Below are 10832 nucleotides of genomic sequence, written 5' to 3' on the forward strand. Positions count from 1 at the left end.
GGTAAGCCCTGCGGGACCGCGCCTCGGGCCTCGGTTCCCGACACTCGGGGCCCATTTGCACCTGCCGCGGCGCCTCCGGGCCCCTTGAAACCCCTGAGGGTTTTCTCTTGCCTTCCAGTGGCCTGGGTCACCCTGAATTCCCAGTCATATGCGAGCAGGCACCCCGAGGCAACTTCATCTCCGATGAGGACAGCACCTGCCTGGCAGGAGCCATCCCGCGCCCGAATGAGCTAGGTAATGTGGATAAATGACCTGCCTCTCCGGAACAAGCAGCAGCTGAAATCAGAGTTCTTACACTTGTGCTTTCCTGACAGGTTATAAAACAGAGTCTTCAGGAGCTCGATGGTCAACAGATTTTTTAAATTTAATAAATGAATGAACTCCACACCAAATTCCATTATTATGGTTCTATTGATCACAGCACCAATTTAAAGACAAACTCACAAGAACCACTGCTGGAACTCAAATATTTTCCAAACCTATTTTGTTACACTATTTTATTCAGATCTTCAAAGAAATAACATTTTCATTTACTAATTTTTCTACTTTTGTGTGCCCTATTTCCTTAGAAAATACCTTCCTTTGTTGTTTTTATCTTATCGTTAGTTTATTGAATTAAATACAGGTTCTTTATTTTTAGTATTTTTTGTTGTTGTTCAATCCCTAGGTTGTGTTTGACTCTGCAATCCCATGGACTGTAGCACACCAGAGTCTTCTCTCCTTCACTATCTCACAGAGTTTGCTAAATTCATGCCCATTGAGTCAGTGATGCCATCCAACCATCTCATCCTTTGCCACCCTCTTCCCTTTTTGCCTTTAATGTTTCCCAGCATCAACATCTTTTCCATTGAGTGGGCTCTTTGAAGCAGGTGGCCAAAGTATTGGAGCTTCAGCATCAGTTGTTCCAATGAATATTCAGGGTTGATTTCCTTTAGAAGTGGCTGGTTTGATCTCTCTGCAGTTCAAGGGATTCTCAAGACTCCTCCAGCACCACAATTCGAAAGCATCAGTCCTTCGGTGCTCAGTCTTCTTCTCTGTACCTGACTACTGGAAAAACCATGGCTTTGATTATATGGACCTTTGCAGGCAAGGTTAATGTCTCTGCTTTTCAATACACTGTCAAGGTTTGTCATAGCTTTCCTTCCAAGGAGCAAGTGTGTCTTTTAATTTCAAGGCTGCAGTCACTGTCCACAAGGAATATTAATGAGTATAAATTTCCCTCTGAGTACAGCTTTAGCTGTATGTATTAGGGGTTCATTCGAGGTGTATAGTTTATACACAGCAAAATGCACGTATCTTTTGTCTTCTACTTTTTTATTGAATACTTTTAAAAATTAAGATGAAAGTCACATAACACATTTTTAACGTGTACAGTTCACTGACACTGCATTCATGGTTCTGTACAGCCACCACCTCGATCTAGTTCCAAACTCTTCTACTGTTTTTCTATTACATTTATACCTTGCTGGTAAATAGAAAATTCACCGAGCTAAACACTGTGTCGATTTCCCTCAGCAGATGGCATTTTACTAAATGATTTTTTTTCTTTTTTAGCAAGGGTAGCTAAGACACTCCATCTGTATAACTCTTTCCTAGGCTGCCACCTTTGGGCCAGTTTATGACTCCTTCACTCAGGTAAATTTCAAATAAATCTGATTTAACTTTTTAACAAGTTTACTTTAAAATTTTCAGTAGATATTGGAAAAAAGGAAGATGAAATAACTGACACTTTGCTAAAGTGCAATTTTTGTGACTTTTTTGGGAGGGGTTCAATTTTTTTTAAGGTATAGTTGATTTACAATGTTAGTTTCTGGTGTACAGCAAAGTGATTCATTTATACCTATATATATTCTTTTTTATATATATTCTTTTTTGTATTCTTTTCTGTTAGATTTATTATAAAAGATATTGATATTCCGTTTGATAGGACCTTGTTGTTTATCTATTCTATATATAATAATTTACATCTGCTAACACCAAACTCCCAATCCAACACTCCCCACTCACCTCCCCCTTGGCAACCACAAATCTGTTCTCTATGTCTGTAAGTCTATTTGTGTTTAGTAAACAAGTTCATTTGTGCCATACGTTAGATTCCACATATAAGTAGTATCATATGGTATTTCTCTTTCTGACTCATTTCACTTAGTATGATAATCTCTAGGTCCATCCATGTTGCTGCAAATGGCATTATTTCATTCCTTTTTATGGCTGAGTAATATTCCATTGTATATATGCACCCCATCTTCTTTATCCATTCATCTATCATGGACAATTAGGTTGCTTCCATGTCTTGGCTATTGTAAATAGTGCTGCTCTGAATATGGAGATGACTGTATCTTTCTGAATTATAGCTTTGTCCAGATAAATGCCCAGAGTGCGATTGCTGGATCATACGGCAATTCTACTTTTCATTTTTTTTAAGTACTGTTCTCCACAGTGGCTGTACCAATTTACATTACCATTTAAATGTGTGGGAGGCTTCCATTTTCTCCACCCTCCCCAGCATTTTTTGTAGACTTTTTAACGATAGCCATTCTGACTGGTGTTTCTCTAATAATTAGCAATACTGAGCAGTTTTTCATGTGCCTGTTTGCCATCTATATGTCTTCTTTTTTTTTTTTAAATGTCTTCTATTTAGATTTCCTGCCTATATTTTGATTGGGTATTTTGGTTCTTTGTTATTGAACTGTATGAGCTGTTTGTTTATTTTGGAAATTAAACCCTTGTTCGTTGCACTGTTAGCAAGTATCTTCTCCTTTACCGCAGGTTGTCTTTTCACTTTGTTTATGGTTTCCTTTGCTGGCAAAATGCATGTATCTTAAATATACAGCTTATGTAACCACCACCAACTCAAATATAGAACACTTCCAGCAGTTTAGAGAGTTTCTCTCAGGTAAAAGAACAGAGGGGACCAGTATTTTGACTTCTATCACCAGAGGTTAGTTTTACCTACTCTTGAACCTTTAAAAACAGCATGTCTGACATCTTTCATTCACCATAATGTTTTTAAAAATCATCCATGTTGTTTTGTGTATCATGATTTTATTTGCTGTTGTGTAATATCTGACATGAATACATCACAGTTTATTCTACTGTTGGTGGATATTTGGGTTGTTTCCAGTTTGGGGGCTATTATGAATAAAGCTGTTATTTACATTTGTCGATAAGTCTGCTTGTGAACACATTTCGGTATATACTTAGAAGTGAGATTGCTGGGTCATAGATTAGCAGTATGCTCTTACAAGAACTACCAAAGAGCTTTCCATGATCATACCATTCTATACTCCACCCTTCTATGAGATTCACAGGTATGCTATACCCTCACAACATTTGGTATTGTCAGTCTTTTCAAATTTAGCCTTTCTAGTGGGTTTTTTTTTTTTTTTTGCATGTCTTTGACAAGCAGTGGTGTTGAAAACCCTTTTCATGTGCTTGTTGACCACCTGGACAATCTTCTCTCTAAAGTGCCTGTTGACAGGCACTAAATTGGCTTGTTTGATACATAAGACTTCCTTACGTCTGGATATGAGTTCTAGGCCAGACATATATATTTAAAATATATGCAACTAGAGATTATCATACTATGTGAGGTAAGTCAGAAAGACAAATACCATATGATATCACTTATATGTAAAATCTAAAATATATCTACAAAACAGAAACAGACTCACAGACATAGAGAACAGACTCGTGGTTGCCAAGGAGAAGGGGAGCGCGCGGGAGGTAAGGACTGGGAGTTTGGGACTAGCAGAGGTAAACCATTACATATAGGATGGATAAACAACAAGGTCCTATTGTATAGCACAGGGAACTGTGTATACAGTATCTTGTGATAAACCATAATGGAAAAGAATATAAGAAAGGATATTTACGTAACTGAATCATTACATTGTACAGCAGAAACACAACATTGTAAATCAACTATAAACTTCAATTTAAAAATTTCTTTAAAGGAATGTAGGAACTTTTCTGGTGGTCCGTGGTTAAGACTCTGTACTCCCAATGTAAGGGGCACAGGTTAGATCCCTGGTCGAGAAATTAAGATCCCAGATGCCATGTGGTACAGCCAAAATAAAAAGGAACACAGCCTGACTGACACCTTGATTTTATCCAGTAAGATCTGCGTTGGACCTCTGACCTCCAGAACTGGAAGATAATGGCTACTTTCAGTCATTATACTCATGACTTCCCTGGTGGTCAAGTGGTTAAGACGTCAAGCTCCTAATGCAGTGGACCAGAATTTGTTCGATCTCTGGTCAGGGAACTAGATTCCACATGTCACAACTAAGATGGAACATCCCAAGTGCTACATGCAGTTAAGGCCTGCTGCAGCCAAATAAATAATGAATAAATAAAATTTAAGTGGGCATCTTTTGGTTCTAGTCCAGCCCCTAAAACCAACATAACAAGGTCTCTGGTGACTCAGGATGTGGAGAGATAGACCCAGAGTATAATGTGCTGGCAGAAAGATGACAGGGAACACTCAACTTTAAAAGAAAAACAAAAATAAAAGAAAAACATAAAAACACTTGACAAATCTGCACAGGGTTTTAGGAAAAGGGAATCTGAAAATAGTACAATGTATTCAACTTACTTTTTTCTAAAGCATAAGTTCCCATGATTTTGGCCAGAATTGCTAGAAATATAGATGCATAAGAGAGTAAATAACATTGCCCTCCAAAGGCAAGCATGCTCTTCTGATACAGTTTGTGCTTGAGACTGAAGGTTGGTTTTGTTGTTTAGTTGATAAGTCATGATCAACTCTTGTCACCCCATGGACTGTATTGCTTGCGTGCTTGCTACGTCGCTTTAGTAATGTCCGGCTCTGGGCGACACTATGGACTGTAGCCCACCAGGCCCCTCTGTCCATGGGATTCTCTAGGCAAGAATACTGGAGTGGGTTGCCATGCCCTTCTCCGGAGGATCTCCCCAACCCAGGGATTGAACTGGCCGGGTGTCTCTTATGTCTTTTGCATTAGCAGGCGGGTTTACTACCACTAGCGCCACCTGGGAAGCCCCATGGACTGCACAGCCTAGGCTGATTCAGCTCTATGGAGCGTGCAGAATCCACACCCGCCACCAGAGGGCAGGAGTCCCTGAGACACACAAACCAGGCAGGCGCAGCTTCAGGGGGTCAGTGCCCACTCTTAGAGGCATCATTTTGTACCCGCAGGCAGGCTTGAGGCTACCTGCAAGCTCTCCGACTACCTGCAGGTGGAGAAAGCACCTGGCAGAGGTTAGGGTGGACCAGACTTACTGTCCCTCTCAACCACAGGAGCACCCAAATCTCTCTGGTCCTGTGACAGGCTTGTTGCTGTCCCTGCTGCTATTTATATCAATTTCTCTTCCCTCCTACTGACATGCCAACAGTAACTTCTGTTTTCTGAGGATTTGCGGGGCCACCACTAACTTCTGTGCCGATCAGAACATGAAGTCTCCGTTTCGGGCAGACACAAGCTGGCAGGCATAGGACCTGGCAAGCTGACTGACTGCTCCTGAATTAAAAAAAAAAAAAAAAACAATAAAAACAAACCTCTTTCTGGGCAACTCTACGTGGTCGGTGGTCCTGAGACCTTCGTAAGCACCAGGCACAGTGCCAACAGGTGCTTCACATACTGTGTCTGACGGTCTCAGGACAGGCAGGCACAGAGAGTGTCCACATTCTCCTGGTGTGGAAATTGAGGGTGTAGATAACTCCTGCTCACACAGCTAGCAGGTAGGAGGGCTCATGCCAGAGAGAAGGGCAATGACTTTGGTTGCCTGAAACTTCCTCCCACACCCACTGCGCTCACTGGAGCCCCAGCTAATGCAGAGCCTCCCAAATGAGCTCCCCGCGTTCAAGTCTCCTGCCTCCCCTCCTACTCCCTCACAGCGGAGTGAATTTTTTTAGCTCCTTAAGCATTTTTGTTTTGTATGATCTTTTTTCCAAGGAAGAAGCTACTCCTTTCTTAACTGACTGGGTTTCACACGGTACCAAAGGCCCCCGCCCAGATACCCCTCAGAGCCCCGCAGTCCCGAGTCAGGGTGTCCCGCATCGAGTAGGGCGCGGGCCGCCCTCCACTGCCCAGGGGTGTGGTGGGCATACCTTGCTGCCCATAAATAACCTCCACAAATACAGCCCAGCTGTTTTCAGGTAAACAGGCTGAGCTGCAGCAGTCCCAGGGCTGCAGTCCCAGGCACCAGAGGACCCTGCTCTGAGGACACGGGCCCCACGCTGGCACCTGCATCCACACCTGCTGGCAGTCCCGCTGCAGAGCGCCAGAGGTCAAAGCTTCCTCCTGGCGGTGGTCCCCGTGCCTGTGAGCCGCAGCCCCTCATTGTTACAGTAACTGATGTACAGAATATATATGTACAGGTCAAATTACACTAATTAAAAGAATGTCCAACTAGATTAACAAATGGAGCTTTTGTCCATTTTTCTAATGCTCCCAACATCCCCCTCCCTGCTTCCTAGGAAGTAACCACTACCCTGACTCTGTGGCTTATCTGATCACATGTGTGGTGGTGGTGGTTCAGTTGTGTCCGACCCTTGCGACCCCACGGACTGTAGCCTGCCAGGCTCCTCTGTCCATGAGATTCACAAGGCAAGAATACTGGAGTGGGTTGTCATTTCCTTCTCCAGGGGACCTTCCTGACCCAGGAATCAAGCCTGGGTTTCCTGTATTGTAGGCAGATTCTTTACTGAGTGAGCTACGAGGGAAGCCCTATCACTTGTTTAAGTACATCTAAATGGGCTTCCCAGGTGGCTCAGCGGTAAATAATTCACCTATAGTGCAAGAGACGCAGGTTCGATCCCTGGGTTGGGAAGATCCCCTGGAGGAGGAAATGGCAACCCACTCCAGTATCCTTGCCTAGGTAAAGCCCACGGACAGAGGAGCCTGGCGGGCTATAGTCCATGTGGTCACAAAAGAGTCAGACATGACTTAGTGACCAAACAACAACAAACAATGTACATCTATTTAGACGTTATTTAGTCTAATTTGTTTTTGAATTTTATGTAAGTAAAATAGTACTGTATGCATTCTTCTGAGACTATTCTTTTGTGAGTCATCCCTGTGGACCTGTGTAGTTGGAGCTGATACATGTTCACTGGTGCACAGTATTCACAGAATGAACATCCCACAATGTCCGTGTCACAGGTTTAGATTTTGCTAGTATGATCAATCTTGTTCATATCCCCCAGGGCAGGTGTGCAAGCGATTCTGTAGGATATAGTGTCTAAAAATCTTTTCAGATAACTTAATTATGAATACATGCCAAGGTTTTATTACAGTCTTGCTATAAGAACAAAGGGCTCTGATAGACAAGGTGGGGGGGTGCGGTCCTTTACCAAGGAATCCTCCAAAACCAGCTCGGTGTCCTAGAATTTAACTCAATCTGATGCCGCCTGCCTGGAGTTCTCATCAGATCCCAAAGGTTAAAGGCTCAGTCCCACCAGACTGTCCCCTCACCTCCCCCTCCCCAGACGCCAATTCCAAGTCCAGGTTGTCATCTGTGCTTCTGACCCAGACCCACGGCCTCCTTCCTCCTGGAGTTTGACTGATTTGTTCAACCGGCTCACAGACACCAGGAAAACTGTTTACCCACCAGATCCCTGGTTTATCACAGAGGACATATCTCGGGAGCAGACGCACAGGGCCAGGAATGTGGGAAGGGATACAGACCCTCCATCTCTCTCTGGGACCACTCTCACCGCCACTCGTCCCATCTCCATTGTTCACCATCACAAGCTCTCCAAACCCTGTACTTTAGAGATTTGTTTGTAATTTTAATTGGAGGAGAACTACTTTACAGTATTGTGATGGTTTTTTGCCATAGGTCATTATGAAGGCTTCATTATGTAGGCGTGATTGATGAAATCAGTGGCCACTGATGACTGATTCAATCTCAGCCCCCTCTCTCCTCCCTCAAGGTGGGGGAGGAGGGCTCAAGCTTCCAACCTTCTGAAAAACAACCCCCAAATTTAAGGCCTTTCCAAAAGTCGCCTCATTAACACAAACTCTGGGAAGGTTGAAAAGTGCTCATTATGAATAATAAGACATCTTTATCACTCTGACCACTTAGAAAATTTCTAGGGTGTAGGAGCTCTATCATAGCAATGAGGATGAAGACCAACTTCTTACAAATCACATCAGCACAGTAATCTCTGTTAGACTGTGTACAATAGAAACATCTAATTAAAGATCTTTAGACCCAATAAATAAATAAATTAAAAGATCTTTAGACTCTAGGGGACTTCTGTGATGGTGCAGTGGTTAAGACTTCCAGCTTCCAATGCAGGGGGTACAGGTTCAACCCCTGATCAGGGAACTGAGATCCCATGTGCCCTGAGGTGCAGTCAAAAAAGAAAAAAATGTTAAGACTCAAATTAAAGTATGGGTATCTAGTATTTCAGACGAGATCGTATTTTGGTATTTTGGTTAAAATCTATCATAAAATCACTCAAATATGTTATTAGGAAAGCTACCTGTTTGTGAATTATGTAAACCCACAGGCCAGACTGAGGGTAATTTTTCTTCTATAATAACTGAAGTGATATTGCTGGATCCAGGAACTATTCTTGCTCAACTTTGTTTTCCAAAGGGTTGTAACAATTTAAACTCTCACCTCTGTGGATATTGTCTGACTTTTTAATCCCTGCACATCTGCAGGTTATGAAGTGGTATCTCATCATGTTTTTAATTTGTTTATTCCTGATCTCCTTGAACAACTTTTTATGTTTGCATACATGCTCAGTCACTTCAGTCCTGTCCAACTCTTCACAAGCCCATGGACAGTAGCCCACCAGGCTCCTCTGTCCACAAGTTCTCCAGGCAAGAATACTGGAGTGGGTTGCCATGCCCTCTTCCAGGGGATCTTTCTGACCCAGGGATCAAACCTGTGTCTTTTACTGGCAGGCAGGTTCTTCACCACTAGCGCCACCTAGGAAACCCCAGCTTTTTATGTTTATTCCATCCTATTTCCTCTTCTATCTTCTTCATATACTCTAGATCTGTGCTATCAATATAGCAGCCACTAGTCATATGTGACAACAATTAAAATCAAATACAATTTAAAACTGAGTTTCTGGGCTGCAGCGGGAGACTTTGGCGCAATGTCTCACATCATCTTACCAGTACAGCCTACGAAGAGGCCAGAAGGTAGAACTTACGCTGTGAATCTGTGAATGAGTGTATGGAAGGTGTTTGTAAAATGTATGAAGAACATCTGAAGAGAATGAATCCCAACAGCCCCTCTATCATATATGATATCAGTCAGTTGTTTGATTTTATTGATGACCTAGCAGACCTCAGCTGCGTTGTTTACCGAGCTGATACCCAGACATACCAGCCTTATAACAAACATTGTATAAAAGAGAAGATCTACATGCTCCTTCATCAACAGGCCCAACAGGCCGGGAAACAGTTGAGCTTGGAAGCATTAGGGGGCTGGGAGTGGGCTTGGAACACAGCGGTGTGCAGTGTGCTGTAGTGGAAGTTTTGTATTATATTTATCCTGTTTCCATTTTGGTATATCCTAGCTAGAATTGAATGTATTAGATAAAATGTGATGATCTTGTTCAATCTGAAACCCCCTTTGCCTCCCTCCCCCCCTTTTTTTACTTAAACATATTTATGATGATTTAGATGAAAGTTGGTTTTTGTCAGTTAACGTTGGTTCCAGTCCCTCAAACTGTTCATACTTGCTTTATAGCAGCCACTGTACTAATCCTCCTTCAAACTGGGGTGGGGAGTGGTGGCGCAGTTTAGTTATGTCCTCAAGATAAAGTCTTGGTAAAAAACAAATAAATGTTCTTTTGTTAAAAATAAATAAATAAAACTGAATTTCTCAGTCTCATTAGCCGTAATTCAAGTGCCCAGTTTTAATGTAGTTGAATTTATGAAAGATCTACCAAAGCTCTTTTCCTTGGTCATGAAGATATTTGTGTAGATGTCCTTATAAAAAATATAAAGTCTTGCCTTTTACAGTTAAGGCCTAAATCCACCCATAATTTAGTTTTGGGTGTGGCACTGAACAGGGATATATTTTCATTTTTTTCCAATAGTTCCTTCTTTTTTTTTTTTTTTTTTTATATATTTATTTAATACTTATTTATTTATTTAGTTGCAGCTCATAGGATCTTTAGTTGCGGCATGTGGGATCTAGTTCCCTGACAGGGATTGAACCTGGGCCCCTTGGCACTGGGAGCATGGAGTCTTAGCCACTGGGCCATCAGGGAAGTCCCCAATAGTTCCTTCTTTACCGAATGTATATTAGGCTTTTTCATATGCATGGCTGTTTCTCTGAGCTTCTAGTCTGTTTCACTGATCCTGAGCTGATCACATTATCTTATTATAACTTTAAAATGTAATAAAGGCTTGATATCTTGGTTCTTCAGGAGTGTCTTGACTGTTCTCAGACCTTTGCACATCCATATAAAAAAATTTTTTTTGGCCATGCCAAAGGCATGCTGTATTTCCCAGCCAGGGATCAAACCCACACCCCTTCAGTGGAAGGGGGGAGCCTTAACCACAGACTGCTGGGGAAGTCACCATAAAAATTTTAAATTTGCTGTTCAAGTCCCCCATAAAATCCTGTTATAATTTTGACTGGAGATGCTTAAATCTACAGGTGGATTTGGGAAAAACAAACAACTCTGTTATCTATGTGCTAGGTCCTGTCCATGGCCCTGGGGATGTACCAGTGAGCAAGACAGACGAGGGGACGTCCCATCAAAATTAGGCTAAAATCCAAACTCTTTACCATCGCCTACGAACCAGTCCACACAAGACCTTCCCCGACCCCCTGCTGGCCTCTCACCACTTGCTCTCACTCCGAGCTCCAGTCAC

The 10832-nt window shown here is 42.3% G+C and overlaps 1 pseudogene; it reads left to right on the forward strand.

Annotated features, from left to right (window-relative positions):
* The first annotated feature begins 9097 nt into the window (after window positions 1-9097).
* Window positions 9098-9523, forward strand: LOC136150045 (enhancer of rudimentary homolog pseudogene; annotated as a pseudogene).
* The last annotated feature ends 1309 nt before the right edge of the window (window positions 9524-10832 follow it).

This window comes from Muntiacus reevesi, chromosome 18 (assembly GCF_963930625.1).
Source record: "Muntiacus reevesi chromosome 18, mMunRee1.1, whole genome shotgun sequence".
NCBI lineage: Eukaryota > Metazoa > Chordata > Mammalia > Artiodactyla > Cervidae > Muntiacus > Muntiacus reevesi.